At 42.8% G+C, this 16816-nt stretch overlaps 1 long non-coding RNA gene across 1 annotated transcript; it reads left to right on the top strand.

The window, feature by feature from the left end:
- The first annotated feature begins 1040 nt into the window (after nt 1-1040).
- On the top strand, nt 1041-14798 carry LOC123001503 (uncharacterized). Its single transcript, XR_006410453.3, has 3 exons — nt 1041-1274; nt 2971-3184; nt 12398-14798. It is a non-coding gene; the product is annotated as an uncharacterized LOC123001503 (long non-coding RNA).
- The last annotated feature ends 2018 nt before the right edge of the window (nt 14799-16816 follow it).

The following is a 16816-nucleotide window of genomic DNA, read 5'->3' as shown; positions in this document are numbered from 1 at the left end:
GTGAGCACGGAAATAGCTGTTTGAGATGTTTTCAGAGAAATCGGCAAACCGGAACTAAGTAGAAACTTAGAGTGATTACTGAAAATTCAAATACAAAACACAGGCGGAAAGCAGCGGAGAGGGCATGCATTCCGGTTCTACACACAGAAAAGATTTTTGGCCATTACAAACCCCGACTTTGTGGCCAGGGCTCATGAGGCCTCAGACCGGGACCATGGGTTTCTGGCCTCGCGGAAGGCACATCAGACAGCTTCTCCTGCACACCTGGCTACAGGCGACTCTGCAGTCTCCGCCCTTGACTTTATCACAGGGCATTTGGGCACGGATGTCCCATTACTTTCATTTAACCTGCTCTTGCGTGGGCTGGATGCAGTTCACTGCTGGGTGTGTCACGTGTGTATTAGAGCTGGTTGTTGAGAGAGGCGCCAGATACGATGCGTGACCCCTCCAGGGCTGTCTTTGCCCGGTCCCAACAAGGCCGTCTCCGGGCTAAGGGGAGGCAATGGGTCTATTGTGAGACAGCCATGACGGGAAGGAGTTTCAGGGAAGTGGGCCCTCAGAGGCGCTATGGCCATTATCCTGCTCTCCCCTGGAGAAGGCGGACCTGGGGTGCCTGGGTGGATCGCCCGCCCATGCGCTCGAGAGGGTTCCAATCTCCAGCCCCGGAATTGGGGACAGGGCGGCAGAGGGCGTCAGAGCAGCTCAATTCTCAGGAAGAGTGAGACCCCCGCTCCCAGAAGCTGGGTTGTGTTCAGCACCAACTGTGGGTCTTTCGAAAAGAGGCTACGCGCGCCAAAGGAGCAGGCCCTGGCGGACCTCGGCGAGGCCACTTTACCTTTTCCAACCTGAGCTAGTAGAACCCCACGGAGCCAAGCCGGAGAACTAAGCCCCGCCCAGAAGGAATACAAAACACACGTAACCCAACCCACCGCGGCCAAGTAAAACGCTGCGCAGGCGCGCTAGATACTTCCGCCGGAAGGGCCAGGCAGGCGGAAGCGATAGCAAGGGCCTCTGGGGAGTGTAGTCTCTGCGGCGAAGGAGTCAGAAGAGAGTGGGCTTCCCCTGAGAGCCCACCCCCGGGCTTGTTTTGAGAAAACAGCAGATGAGCCACCAGTCGCGGTAGTTCAGGAAGCGTGGCCTCGTCCTCTCAGCGGCGCCCACGCTGGTCCGGGCCCTCAAAGGATTCTGGGGACTGTAGTCCCGGTGTCCCAGCAAGCCGGGCCGTGAAGGGTGCTGGCCCATCCCCTGTCCTCCAGCTTTGGGGCGTGAGCGAGGTGGGGATGGAGGAGAGTTAGGAGAGGCTGCGGTTGGGGGTCCCTGGCAAGACTTAGGGTGGCGATCTCGATTGGTTTTCATTTGAGTGTGGCGGTGGGGGGGGCCGGTTAACAACTCGCAGCTTGAGGAGTGAATTCCAGGAGTGAATTAGAGGAATGAATTAGGGATGGCGAGGTTTGGCGGTCAATCCTAGGGTTGCGGGGCGTGGCTTGGGCAGGGGCCCCAGTACTGCGGGTCCAGGATTTTCTTTTTTGAGGGGGGCGGTGCGGGACTGTTCTGGGCCACCTTATTGGTGGTAGTGGTGGCCCGGCTCTGGTTTTTTCTTCACGTGGTGTGTGGGGCCTAAGTTGGAAGACTCTAGGGTATTTGTGGGGTTGACATAGTCCTGGTTTGGGAGCAAACATTCCCCTGGTGGTGGTGAGGGGCGGCGTGACTCCCCAGACTGTTGATGGGGGCGGGGGGAGAGGCGTGAAGCCAGGGCGGGATGGTGGGTTGGAGCTCTGACCTAAATGAAGTGAAGGTGTTTGCTAGCCCGGGGCTAGCATCCGTTGCCCAATTGTGGGGAGGGGTGTTGCTTGGGTCTTGGATCCTTGGGATTTTGGAGAGTGGGACAAGGTTTGGCTTAGAGGAAACTGCTAAACATTCCCAGGTTTGAATGGGTTGGAGTGGGAGTAGGTGGGGAGGGGAGTACGTAGGATTTTTTTTTGGGTGGTTAGGGCAAATTACCTTCTACAGGTTTGCTGTCCTATGATTTGTTTCCGGTGGGGGGTGCTGGCTTGGTTCAAAGGTCTTTGGGTTTGGCTAGAAACCTGGGTGACCAGTTTGGTTTGCCTGGTTCCCCCTTAGACAGTGGTTGTTAAGGGGCAACTTTAGGGTTAGGACTGTGAGGACTGTGAATTTGGTGGTGGGTGGGTGGGGGAGATAGGGTGGTGGCCACTGGGTCTCGGCCTCTTTGTCACAGACCCTGGTGGCTGTTACGTGATACGTAATTCACTGATAAAGGCATCCCTGGTGGACCTCAGGCATTGGGACCTTTATTTTGAACTTTATATTATGACTTTTTTTTTTTTTTTTAAGTAGGCTCCACACCCATTGTGGGGGCTTGAACTCACAGCTCTGAGATCAAAAATGGTGTGCTCTACCCACTAGGCCAGGCAGGTGCACCTGAACTTATATTACAGAAACTTTATATTATGGAAGAAATTCAAACATTCACTTTAGTAGAGAAAATAATGCAAGTTACACTCATGAATCTATCTCCATGGCCAATCTTGCTGTATCCAAAACCCCAACCTCACTTGAGGACTGGCTTACAGCTAGGCTGACTGGTTAAGTGTATGACCTTCTACAGTCAGAATTTAAAGCCAGGCTAAGCAACTTTATAGCCAATCTATTTTGAGCAAGATACTTGGCTTTACTGTGGCTTGGTTTCTTCATCTGTAAAGAGATCGGATGATAAACAGAGCGGTTGAGAGGCCTAAATGAGGCAAGACCCATACAGCGACTGAACAGTCTTTGGTATATAGTAAGTCCTCAAAGAGTATTAACTCTTTCTATTAATAATAAACCTTGAGGTCCTGGAGCCACAAAGAGAATGGATTCTACTCTCCGTAGCACATTCAAGAAGGCTGTGTTCCACGGTGCTTAGTCCTAACTATTCTAGAAGCTTTGAAGAACTTTATCCTTCCATTGTAGGTCTTCTGACACCATTCACCCCTGTGTCCTCCCAGCCCCCCCCCCCCTTTCCCCCAAGCTTTGGCTTGGAGATTTACAACCTGGAGTCTGGAAACCCAGTGACAGTCCTGGGGCTAGCACCACACTTCTCTTTCCCGGGTCCAGCTTCTCAGCCTCCTGCCTTTCTGGAAAGAATGGCTTGTTGGGAGGGAGGATCTCGACAGCCCACTCTAAGGTATGTACCACTGATCTTTTGTGGTCCTGTAATGTCTTTTCTGCTCCAAATAGTAGTTGGACTGCCTTTGTTAGTCCTTGACTTCTTGGGCCATGCAATGCCCCATCTGGAATTTGGAGCCCTAGCTGGTCTGGAGGAAACAAGACCATTCAAAGGGAAAAGGCCTTCACAGGAAATGGTGCCCCAAACCTGTGGCCCTTTCACAGGGTTCCTCCATCTTTGCCCTAGCCCTTCTCCCACTGCCTCCAGGTGGCTGCGTTCCCAGGCCCACCAGTGATGTGAAAACAAAGCAGTACCTAAGCCAGGTGTTGGGCTTGCAATTACTGTTGCCTCAGTGAGTTTCAAGTTATGAACCAAACACTCCATTTTGCAGAGGAGAGAAATGGTTTCTTTATTAGGAAGATAAAGAAACTTTCCCTGTATAACATTGCTAGGGTCAGGTGAAACTAAGATTTGGAAATAGCTGCCCATTTTTCCCCCAAACTGTTAATTAATTTTTAAAAAGATTTTATTCCAATTCCAGTTAGTTAACATATAGTGTAATATTAGTTTCAGCTGTACAATTTAGTGAGTCAACACTTACAACACCTGTTACTTGTCACAAGCACCCTCCTTAATCCCCATCACCTATTTCCCCCATCCCCCACTCCCCTCCCCTCTGGTGACCATCAGTTTGTTCTCTGTAGTTAAGAATCTGTTTCTTGGTTTGTCTTTTTTTCCCCATGCTCATTTGTTTCTTAAATTCCATATATGAGTGAAATCATATGGTATTTGTCTTTCTCTGACTGATTTCATTTAGCATAATACTCTCTAGCCCCTTCCAAGTTGTTGCAAATGGCAAGATTTCATTCCATTCAATGGAATAATATTCCATTGTGTGTATGTGTGTGTGTGTGTGTGTGTATCACATCTTTTTTATAGCTTTTAAAATTAAAAAAATTTTTAAAAGATTTATTTATTTGAGAGAGAGAGAAAGAGTGCTTGTTGGGGGAGCAGAGAGAAAAAATCTCAAGCAGACTCCTCACTGAGCGGGGAGCTTGAGACAGGGCTCGATCTCACAACCCTGGGATAATGACCTGAGTCAAAATCAAGAGTCAGCTCTTTAACCAACTGAGCCATCCACGTGCCCCTATACCACATCTTCTATATTCATTCATCACTCGATAGGACACTTGGGCTGTTTCCATAATGCGGCTATTATTGATAATGCTGCTATAAATATCAGGGTGCATGTGTCCTTTTGAATTAGTATTTTTGTGTTCTTTGGGTAAATACCTAGTAGTGCAATTGCTGGATTGTAGGGTAGTTCTATTTTCAAGTTTTTGAGGAAACTCCATGCTGTTTTCCAGAGTGGCTGCACCAGTTTGCATTCCCACCAATAGTGCAAGAGGGTTCCCGTTTCTCCACATCCTTGCCAACACCTGTTGTTTCTTGGATTGTTAATTTTAGCCTTTCTGACAGGTGTGAGGTGATAGCTTATTGAAAAATGCTGGTGGTATTTTGATAGGGATTGCATTAAATGTGAAGATTGCTTTAGGTAGTATAGACATTAAAACAATGTTTGTTCTTCCAAATCCAAGAGCCTGGTGATGGTAAATGGTATTGATTCTTAAATTTCTCTTTCTGCTGCTTCATTATTAGTGTATAGAAATGCAACAGATTTCTGTATGTTGATTTTATATCCTGTGGCTTTACTGAATTTGTATATCAGTGCTAGCAATTTTTTGGTGGAGTCTTTCAGGTTTTCTATATAGAGTATTATATCCTCTGCAAATAGTGAAAGTTTTATTTCTTCCTTGCCGATTGGATGCCTTTATTTCCTTTTGTTGGCTGATTGCTGTGGCTAAGACTTCCAATACTATTTTATTTTATTTTATTTTTTAAAACATTTTATTTATTTATTTGACAGAGAGAGACAGTCAGTGAGAGAGGGAACACAAGCAGGGGGAATGGGAGAGGAAGAAGCAGGCTCCCAGCAGAGGAGCCTGATGCAGGGCTCGATCCCACAACGCTGGGATCACACCCTGAGCTGAAGGCAGACGCTTAACGACTGAGCCACCCAGGTGCCCCCCAATACTATTTTAAATAAAAGTGGTTAGAATGGACATCCCTGTCTTGTTCCTGACCAGAGAAGAAAAGTTCTCAGTTTTTCCCCATTGAGGATGGTATTAGCTGTGGGGTTTTCATACATGGCCTTTATTTTGTTGAGGTATATTCTCTCTAACCCTACTTTGTTGTAGGTTTTTATCATGAATGGATGTTGTACTTTGTCAAATGATTTTTCTGTATCTATTGAGAGGATCATAGGGTTCTCATACTTTCTTTTCTTAATGTGGTGTGTCACGTTGATTGATTTGTGAACCACTCTTGTAGCGCAGGAATAAATCCCACTTGATTTTGGTAATGATTCCTTTAATGTACTGTTGAATTTGGTTTGGTAATATTTAATGAGAATTTTTGCGTCCATATTCATCAGGGATATTGGCCTGTAGTTCTGTTTTTTAGTGGAATCTTCATCTGGTTATGATATCAAGGTAATGCTGGCGTCATAGAATAAATTTGGAAGTTTTCCTTACTTTTCTATTTTTTGGAAGAGTTTGAGAAGAATAGGTATTATCTCTTCTTTAAATGTTTATAGAATTCACCTGTGAAGCCATCTGGTTCTGGAGATATTTTATTTCTTCTTTTTTTTTTTTTAAATATTTTATTTATTTATTTGAGAGAGAGGGAGAGAGAGAGCACAAGCAGGGAATCGGGCAGAAGCAGAGGGAGAAGCAGACTTCCCTCTGAGCAGAGAGCCCAATGTGGGGCTCGATCCCAGCACCCTGGGATCATGACCTGAGCCAAAGGCAGATGCTTAACTGACTGAGCCACCCAGGCACCCCAGATTTTTTATTTCTGATTCAATTTCTTTACTGGTTATCAGTCTATTTGTGTTTTCTGTTTCTTCCTGTTCAGTTTTGGTAGTTTATATGTTTTTGGAATTTATCCATTTCTTCCAGGTTGTCCAATTTGTTGGCATATACATTTCATAATAATCTCTTATAATTGTTCATATTTATATTTCTGTGGTGTTGGCTGTGATCTCTCCTCTTTCATTCATCATTTTATTTATGTGGATCCTTTCTCTTTTCTTTTTGATAAGTCTGGCAAGGGATTTATTAATTTTATTAATTTTTTTCAAAGGGCTGCTGGTTTCATTACTCTTCTGTTTTTTTTGTTTCTATATCATTTATTTCTGCTCAAATTTTTATTAGTTTCCTTCATCTGCTGGCTTTAGGCTTTGTTTGTTCTTTTTCTAGCTCCTTTAGGTGTAAGATTAGGCTGTTGTTTGAGATTTCTCTTGCTTCTTAAGATAGGTCTGTATTGCTATATACTTCCCTCTTCGGACTGCTTTTCCTTCATCCTAAAAGTTTTGAACCATTGCATTTTCATTTGTTTCCATTTACTTTTTTATTTCTCCCTTGATTTGCTGGTTGACCCATTCATTGTTTAGTAGCATGTTGGTTAACCTCCATGTATTTGTGGTCTTCCCAAATTTTTTCTTGTGGTTGACTTCAAGTTTCAAACTGATGTGGTTGGAAAAGATGCATGGTAAGATCTCATTTTTTTTGTACTTGTTAAGGGCTGAATTGTGACCTAGTATGTGATCTACTTTGGAGAATGTCCCACGTGCACTGGAAAAGAATGTTGTATCCTTCTGCTTCAAGAAAATGTTCTGAATATATCGTTAAGTCCATCTGGCACCATGTGTCATTCAAAGCCATTGTTTCCTTGTTGGTTTTCTGCTTAGATGATCTGTCCATTGACATAAGTGGTATGTTAACGTTCCCTACTCTTACTGTATTATTATCAATGAGTTCCTTTGTGTTTGTTATTAATTCTTATATATTTGGGTACTCCCATGTTTGGTGCATAAATATTTACAATTGTTAGATCTTCTTGTTGGATAGTCCCCCATATTATGATATAGTGCCCTTCTTCAACTCATGTTACGGTCTTTGGTTTAAAATCTGGTTTGTCATATATAAGTATTGCTACTCCAGCTTTCTTTTGACTTCCATTTGATGATTAATGTTTCTCCATCCCCTCAATTTCAGTATGCAGGTGTCTTTAAGTCTAAAATGAATCTCTTGTAGGCAACATGTAGATGGATCTTTTTTTTTTTTTTAATCTATTCTGATACCCTATGTCTTTTGATTGGAACATTTAGTCCATTTACATTCAGAGTAAGTATTGATAGATATGTATTTAGTGTCACTTTATTACTATTCTGTAGTTTTTCTCTGTTCCTTTTTTGTCTTTGTCACTTGTGGTCTTTCCTTTCCACTCAAAGAGTGCCCTTTAAGATTTCTTGCAGGGTGATTTAGTGGTCATGAACTCCTTTCCTTTTTGTCAGGGAAATTCTTTATCTCTCCTTCTTTTCTGAATGACAGCCTTGCTGGATAGAGTATTCTTGGCTGCAAATTTTTCCCATTCAGCATGTTGAATATATCATGCCACTCCCTTCTGGCTTGACACATTTCTCTTGAGAAATCTTCAGCTAGGCTTATGGGTCTTCCCTTGTAAATTAAGGACTTCTTTTCTCTTGCTGCTTTAAAAATTTTTTCTTTATCACTATGTTTTGCAAATTTAATTACAATATGTCTTGGTGTTGGCCTGCTTTTGTTGGTTTTGATGGGAGTTTTCTGTGGCTCCTGGATCTGGATGTCTGTTTCCTTCCCAACATGACGGAAATTTTCAGCTATGATTTCCTTAAATAAATTTTCTGCCCCCTTTTCTCTCTCTTCTTCTGGGATTCCTATAATATGAATGTTATTATGTTGATGGAGTCACCGAGTTTTGTTTAAGTCTATTAATATGTTCCATAATTCTTCTTTCTCTCTTTTGTTCAGCTTCCTTATTTTCCATTATTTTGTCCTCTCTATCACTTACTCATTTCTCTGCTCTTTCTAGCTTTGTGTTCACTGCATCAAATCTGTTTCCAATCTCAGTTATTGTAGTTTTCATTTCTGACTGATTCTTTTTTTTAACTCTTTTATCTCTGTGGTAAGGGTCTCCCTGTTGTCTTCCATTCTTTTCTCAAGCCCAGTGAATATCCTTATGATTGGAAAGTTCTCCACCAGAGATGTTACTTATGTCTGCTTTGTTTAGATCTCTGGCCACAACCTTATCTTGTTCTTTTATTTGGGATGAATTCCTCCATCTTGGCATTTTGTCTAAGTCTCTGCCTTCTTCTGTGTGTTAGAAAAATCCCGTTATGTTTCCTGCTCCTGAGACTAATGGCTTTATGAAGAAATCATATAGTGTCCAGGGCCTGGCATTTCAGGGAGTGTCTCTGGTGTGTGCTCTGTGTACTCTGCTGTTGTATTTTGGTTGCCGTATCCCTCAAGTCAGTTGTTTGCAGAGGCTCTCCTTATCTGCAGAGGGTGGTGTCTGGTCTGGGCCATGGTGAGTCTAACTAGGTGTGCTCGTTAAATGAGACCTGATACTATTCCACTAGAACTGAAGCCCTGCAGAACTCTCTGGTTGGGAGATGTGGTGTGGACAGGGATTTCTGCTGGTCTTCTAGGGAAGGGGCCCACCATTGCACTGGGACTGAGGCAAGTTTGACTGAGAAGGTTGACACTGCCAGAGTGGAGGGGTATGGGATTCAGTGTAAGCAGGTTAGGCAGCCAGTGTTGGTGCTATGCTGCTTGTTGCAGACAGCTCTGTGTTTATGCTGGTGGTGGTCGTGGGGGGCAGTAACTGCATCAGCCAGCTCCTTTGTCCCCAGAGTGGTGCCTCTGTGGATGCTGCCTCTCGGGGAAGCATTCTGAGAAGAGAGAATATTCCCCGCCCCGCTCCGTGCTCCCCCCCCCCCCATGTCCCAGTTTTTCAGATTTCTTTTTCCACGCTGTCCACCTCCTCATTGTTTGCCTGCCTTCTCTCCAGGAGAAGCACAGTACCCTTTGGGGCTCTATCCCTGTCAAGACTGCTGATCTTTAAAACTCCAGGCTTTAGGGACGTGGTGTGGACAGGAGCCTGCACTCATCTTTTGGGGGAGGGTTCTGCCTTGCTGGGACTGAGGCAAGCTTGACAGAGAAGGGCTGTTATGCCCAGAGTGCAGGGCTGTGGGACTTAGTGTAAGTAGGTGAGGCAGCCTGTGTTGGGGTTGAGCTGCTCTCTGCAGCTGGCTCTGTGTTTATGCTAAGGGGTGCAGGAGGGAAATGGCACCGGCTGTCTCCTTTGTCTCTGGAGAGGTACTTCCCTGAACTCTGCCCCTCAGGGACTGCTCCAAGAAGAGCAAATAATCTTCCCCCTCTGTGCCCCAGGTGTTCCTCAGACCATGCTGTCTGCCCTAGGGTTGTTTGCTTGCCTTTTCTCTAGGAGTAAGGTAGCACCCTCAGGTCTATATCCTAGCCAAGCCCTCTGACCTTTAAAACTCGTCTTCAAGCCCTGTTGGTTGTAAGGACTGAGGAAATTCAGCCCCTCTTGTTTTCCCCAAACTGCATCTCCTTACTTCCTACCTTCCTCCATGTGGCTTCTTCTCTCCCTCTAGTTGTGGAGCTTGTTCTGTCAGTCTTCTGGTGGATTTCTGGGATATTCAGAATGATTTGATAGTTATTCGATTGTGATCATGGGACTGGAGAGCCTAGGGTCCTCCTACTCTGCTGCCATCTTAGCTCCCCCACCTATATTTATTTTAACTATTAACTTTCACTGCATTTTTATCCACTCTTGGTTCATATGTATTATTGTTCATATGCATAATTATCATTTTAAGATATTTCTTTTGGCTACGGTATATATTTTTTTGGAATCCAGAATTCTACTATTTTATTTTTGAGTCTATGGGGTTTTCCCCCCAGCTTTATTGAGATATAATTGATATATAGCATTGTGCAAGTTTAAGGTGTACAACATGATGATTTGATGCACATATATAATGAAAATGATTACCACTATAAGGTTAGTTAACACATCCATGACCTTGTAATTTTGTGTTTTTTTTGTGTGCTGAGAGCATTTAAGATTTACTCTCTTAGCGACTTTCAAGTATATAAGCCAGTACTTTTATCTGTACTCACCATGATGTACATTATGTCCCCAGAACTTACTCATTTTTTAAAAAGATTTTATTTGTTTGACAGAGAGAGAGAGAGAGAAAGAGGGACAGCCAGTGAGAGAGGGAACACAAGCAGGGGGAGTGGGAGAGGAAGAAGCAGGCTCCCAGCAGAGGAGCCTGATGTGGGGCTCGATCCCAGAATGCTGGGATCACACCCTGAGCCAAAGGCAGATGCTTAACGACTGAGCCACCCAGGCGCCCCCAGAACTTACTCATCTTATAACTGATGAAGATGTAACTTTGGCTAACATTTCCCCATTCCCTCCTACTGCCAGCTCCTGGCAACCACCATTCTATTTTCTATCTATCAGTTTGCCTTTTTAAAGATTCTACATATAAGTGAGATAATACAGTATGTTCTCTTTCTGTGTGACTTATTTCACTCAGCACAATGTCCTCAAGGTCCATGTATATTGTCACCAATGGCAGGATTTCCCTTTTCTGTGGCTGGATAGTTTCCATTGTATTTATGCCACATTTTATTTATCCATTCATCTGTCAGTGGACACTTATGTGGTTTTCATGTCTCGGCTATTGTAACTAGTGCTGCAGTGCACGTGGTAGTGCAGATATCTCTTTGATAGTGATCTCATTTCCTTTAGATATATCCCCAGATGTGATATTTCTGGATCATGTGGTCGTTCTATTTTTTCCTTTTTTGAGAAACCTCCGTACTGTTTTCCATAGTGGCTGTTCCAATTAGCAATCCCACCAGAAGTGTAGATTAGCTCTCTTTTCACCACACCGTTGCCAACATTTGTGACTCTTATCTTTTCTGGGCATGTGTGTTTTTGCAATAATCCTATCTGTATGAACTTCCCTCTAGTATTCCCTTGATTGACACTTCTTGTCCACCTCTTTAATTCCATCCTTCTGAAACATTAGTGATCCTCAGTCTCCCCATGTTATTTTGTTTCTGTGAGGAAGGCCTGCTTCAGTTGCTCAGTGACCCTACCATCCATTCATCTGTTGCTCAGTCTCAGGACACATTCAAGAGTTTTTAATTATCTTAAAAAAAAAAAAAAACTATTCATCCAAATAAGTCAGTCAGAGAAGAACAAACTCCATATGATTTCACTTAATGTGGAATTCAAGAAACCATACAAATGATGATAGGGGAAAAAGAGAGAGACAAATCAAGAAACAGACTTTTAACTATGGAGAACACACTGATGATTACCAGAGGGGAATATGTGGGGGATGGGTGAAATAGGCGATGAGGATTAAGGAGTGTATTTGTGATGAGCACTGGGTGTTCTACATAAGTGTTGAAATCACTACATTGCACACCTGAAACTAATATCACACTGTATGTTAACTAGAATTTAAATAAAAACTTAAAAAAAACAAAACAACCTATTAATTTAATATTAATTGGGCACACATTATGATGAGGTTGGATCTGGAATTCTGGATTTTTCTTTTTGATTTGTAAATATTAGAATTTCTGTGGGCATCAGGAGTCAAAATCCTTTCAGTAAACAGGCCCTGGACCATGTCTGTCTTCTGAGGGTCCACCTGTCCCCAGTGGTCCTCATATACTGCTTGAGCCCGGAGACTTTAATTCAGATTTAGTGCACACATTTCTTGAACAACTCTCCTGTCCTGCCTCATACATATGAGGGGAGGGGTGCCTCCAGACCAAGCAACCAATATGCCAGTCAGTCGCCTTTCTTATAGGGAAGTTCCCTGTGAGCATTTCTACCTATAGTTTGTTATCTTCAGTAGGAGAAAACAGTTGTGTCAGATATTTATATCACAAATAAGTGTAGCAGGGCGAAAAGGCCAACTGTACTTGCAGCCATTTACAGAATGGCCTCTACTGCTTGCTTGAAAGGATTCTTGTCTGGATAACACATAGAAACTCTACTGGTATGGATTTTCCGGATTTTAGTTATGGGTAAAAGAGGAATGAAAAGTAGTTCCTGTAGAGGGTATATTGGTGGGACACAAAGCTTTTGTTTGAAAGCTGTCACATGTTTCTTGGGGGGGGGGTGTCAAGTCTCAAGATAAGAGGGGTGGCCTGGGCTGCCCCACCTATGACTACTCTGACAAAAACTGCTTTCTATTTTTTTTAATTAAAATTTTATTTGTTTATTTGACAGAGAGAGAGAGCACAAGTAGGGGGAGCAGCAGGTAGAAGGAGCGGGAGAAGCAAGCTCCCTGCTGAGCAGAGAGCCCAATGTGGGGCTCGATTCCAGGACCTTGGGATCATGACCTAAGCCAAAGGCAGATGCTTAACCAACTGAGCCACCAGGCCTCCCAAAACTGCTTTCTCTTGAGTGGAACCAAAGCCAGAAATCAATTTCTGTGTCGACTGCCCCTTGGCCTTCTGCAACCAACTCTTCTTCAGCCAACATCTTCTGCACAGCCATCCCCCTAGGACCATCACAGTTTGGGGTGCAGAAAATCACCTTCAACCAAGGGATCTTTGCCACAAGACACAAGAACAACAACTTTCTGCACAAAGCTGCTGGAGCAACAGAGCAGAAGCACATGAGAAAGAAGATACCAAGTCCTAGTTATGGAGGACAAGTAAAAGGGGGTCCTAGGGGTGCTTTACAGCCCACTGCTAGGACAGCCTCTACACATTAAGGGAGGAACTAGCAACAGAGTGGCAGGCATAGAGCCCAGCCTGTTAAAGAGGGCAAGCCCCCAGGAAGCAGACACCTATGAAGGGTGTAGACTTTCGGGATGTGGAGCAGTCAGTTGGGCAGAGTGTGAGAAATGCCTTAGCCAGCAGTCAGACCTCCCTCATATGGGACACACTGAGAGGAGAGGACTTATGGGCAGGCTTTGGCAGTAAGTCATCCCTCCAGAGACCCCAGAGGATGCACCTGGGTAAACAGCCCTTCGTGTGCCAGGAACATGGGTGAGGCTTCAGTTGGAAGTCAAATCTTCACAGACATCAGAGTTCACACCCAGGGAAGAAGTGCTTTCTATTCAGTGAGTGTAGGCGGTTTTTACTAAGAAATCAACCGTCATTGCACATCAGAGGACACACTCAGGGGAGAAGCCATATGTGTGTAGGGATTGTGGGCCTGGCTTTAGACACGTCAATCCTTGTGAAACACCACAGAATACACTCAAAGAAGACATCCTTAGTGTGCAGGGAGTATGGACAGGACTTCTGACTAAAGTCCAGTCTCCTCAGACACCAGTGCACACATGTGGCTGGGCTGTGCCTTATGTGCCTGGAGTGTGGGAGCAGCTTCAGCTGTAAGTCAGCCCTGGTGAGACACCTGTGGACACACTTGGGAGAGAAACACTTTGTGTGCAGGGTGTGTGGGCTTCAGCTTTAAGGGAGCTCTCTTCAGAAACCAGAAAGCACACCAGGGGAAGAGCAGTGGCTCTTTGTGTTCAGGGAATGTATGAAAAGTTTTAGCTGTAACAGCCCTTCAGTGGACACCAGCAGACACACTCAGCAGAGAAGCCTTTTGTGTGTAATAAGTGCGGACAAGGCTTTGGCCTGAAGTCAGATCTCGTCACACATCAGAAGAGACAGGGGAGAAGTGTTTGTGTCTAGGGAATGTTGAAAAGGCTTTAGATGGCAGCAAGCCTATGTCAGATATAGGATGTGCCCAGGGGAGAATATCTGTGCAGGCCGTGTAGATGAGGCTTTACTTGGAAGTCACATCTTAGTGTATACGGAGAACAAAATTTGGTCATCACCACCCACCCCAGCACAGAGAGGCTTCAGGAATGGTTTCCTGCCCTTTACATTACTCCGTGAATGTGAAAATGGCATGGGAAGCAATAGAAAAACGGAGTTTTTCTTGTCAAGAAATAGTCAAACTGTGGTCTGATTTCTCTCCCTGGGTCATTTGTTATAACGTGAGTTCTTAACTGTAAACACACACCTTATTTATTTGTGAGGACGGAGGACATCAGGACTGGTATAGAGAACTCAAACGCAGCCTTCGTTTCCCCCAAGAAATTGAACTGAGAAAAATGAGTCCAGAGTTACATTTGTATTTTTGTTATAGAATCTAAAACTGCTGTCAGGTGGACGAGAGTTCCAGGTGTGGGAGACAGGTCTCTTGGGGGATCTTGTCTTTTGATTTGGACAATCCTTTTGAGGTTTGTTTAACAAGGAGCCTCAGCAGAGTGTCTTCCTCCAGGGCAGAGAGCAGATTTGTTTGGTTTCTAGGATAATAGAGAATGTCTTTCCAGGACAAAATTTGGGCAAGTTTGCTCGCAGCTGCTATAGAAAGATTGGGGATTTTCTAGGCTTGGAGATCCACAGCTGTGACACAAACCCATTGTGACCTATCCCCCCAATCCCACTTCCATGTCACCCCTTTGTGATGTAAGGCATATGGGGAGCCATGAACAAGAAGCTCATGTTGTCTATTGTATCATGAGTAATAAAGTCCCTTTTCTATGGTCCAGGAGTTTGGGGTCTTCCACTAGAATCCATGAAACTGGCAAGCTAGAGTATGGTGAAGTTTGACTTTTCATAGTTTTTTTTAAGGGGGGCATGATTAAAAAAAAAAACCATAAAAATCTTTGTTGCGATGTAATTCACATACCATAAAATTCACCCTTTTAAAGTTTACAAGGCAATGACTTTCAACATATTCACAGAGTTGTGCATCTATCACAATTTTACAATGTTTTCATTACCCCAAAAAGAAAACCCATAGCTATCATTCCAAAATCCCTACATCCCCACAGCTCTAGGAAACCACTAACCTGCTTTCTGTTCTTATAGATTTTTCTTATTCTGAACACTTCATATTAATGGAATCCTACAATATGCTGTGGCCTTCATGAATGGCTTCTTTCACTTAGCATGGTATTTTCAGGGTTCATGTTGTAGCATGCATCAATACTTCGTTTATTTTGTTGCTGAATAGTATTCCATTTTGTGGATATACTACACACTTATCTTTGTTTCCACTTTTTGGTTACTATAAGTAATGCTGCTCTGAACATTCACGTATAAGTTTTTGTATGGACAGATGTTTTCATGTCTCTTGGATATATATATATATATATATATATATATATATATATATATATATATATATCAGAGTGGGATTGCTCAATGATATCATAAAGTTTAGAGATCAAAACAGAAATCATTGAAATAGAAAACAGAAAAACAGAAAATGAATGAAACACCTGGTTCTTTGAGATCAATAACATGTCAATAAATCAATTATTTAGATGGAATAGACAAATTTATAAATGACAAACTACTAGTATAGTAGACCTGAGCAAGATGGTGAAATGAGAAGACCCAGCCTCCTTTTCTTCAATGGGGATAACAATATATGAACCAAATAGCCTTTCTGAGAACTTTAGAAACTGGTTAAGAGGTGGCAGAACCCCAGGCAAGTGCAAAGCCAAGAAGCATTGTATCAAAGTAGGTAAGAGAGTTTATTGCACGTTGCACACCATAGACCCCGCCCCCCGCTCCATAGCACAACACACTTTTAAACAACCAATGGGTCAAAGAAGAAATAACAAGGGAAATGAGAAAATATCTTGAGACAAATGAAAATGAAAACACAACACACCAAAACTTATGGATGAAGTGAAAGCAGTACAGAAAGAACACTGGTATAAGACTAGTGGTAAAAGCAACATTAAAAAAAGGAGAAAGATCTCAAATCATCTACCCAACTTTACACTTCAAGAAATTAGAAAAAAGAATAAACCCAAAGTTGGCAGAAGGAAAGAAAGAATAAAGTAGAGGTAAATAAAGAATAGAAAGACAATAGAATTAACAAAACTAAGAGTTTTTTGAGGAGTACAACAAAATTGACAAGCCCTTATCTAGATTAAGAAAAAAGAGGTAAGGCGCAAGTAAAATCAGAAATGAAGGGGGGGATGTTAAAGCTGATGCCATAGAAATAAAAAATATTTGAATACTATGAACAATTATATGCTAACAAATTGGATAACTTGAAGAAATGGATAAATTTCTAGAAACATAACATACAAAGATTGATTCATGAAGAAATAAAATCTGAACAGATCTATAGTTAGTAAGGAGATTGAATCAAAACCCAACAAAGAAAAGCCTAGGACTAGATGACTTCACTGGAGAATCTTACCAAACATTTAAAGAAGAACTAATACTACTTTCTAAAATCTTACCAAAAACTGAAGAGTAAGGAACACTGCAAAAATTATTTTATGAGGCCAGCATCACCCTGATACCAAAGCTAGGCAAAAAGACACTATAAGAAAAGGGAACTATAGACCAATATCCAGGATGGGTATTAACGCAAAACCTTCAACAAAATTCTAGCCAACTGAATTCAGTAGCACATTTAAAGGATTATGCACCATGACCAAGTGGAATTTATTCCTGGAATGTAAGCATGGTCCTACATATAAAAATCAATCAATGTAAATACACCACATTAACTTAGTGAAGGACAAAACTACATTATCTCAGTTGTGCAGGAAAAATATTTGACAAAATTCAAACATTTCATGATAAAAACTAAAACTAGGAATAGACAGACACTTTTTAAATATAATAAAGACCATGTATGCAAAACATCATA

The sequence above is a fragment of the Ursus arctos genome, unplaced genomic scaffold (assembly GCF_023065955.2).
Source record: "Ursus arctos isolate Adak ecotype North America unplaced genomic scaffold, UrsArc2.0 scaffold_5, whole genome shotgun sequence".
NCBI lineage: Eukaryota > Metazoa > Chordata > Mammalia > Carnivora > Ursidae > Ursus > Ursus arctos.
This window is presented reverse-complemented; position numbering and strand designations above follow the sequence as displayed.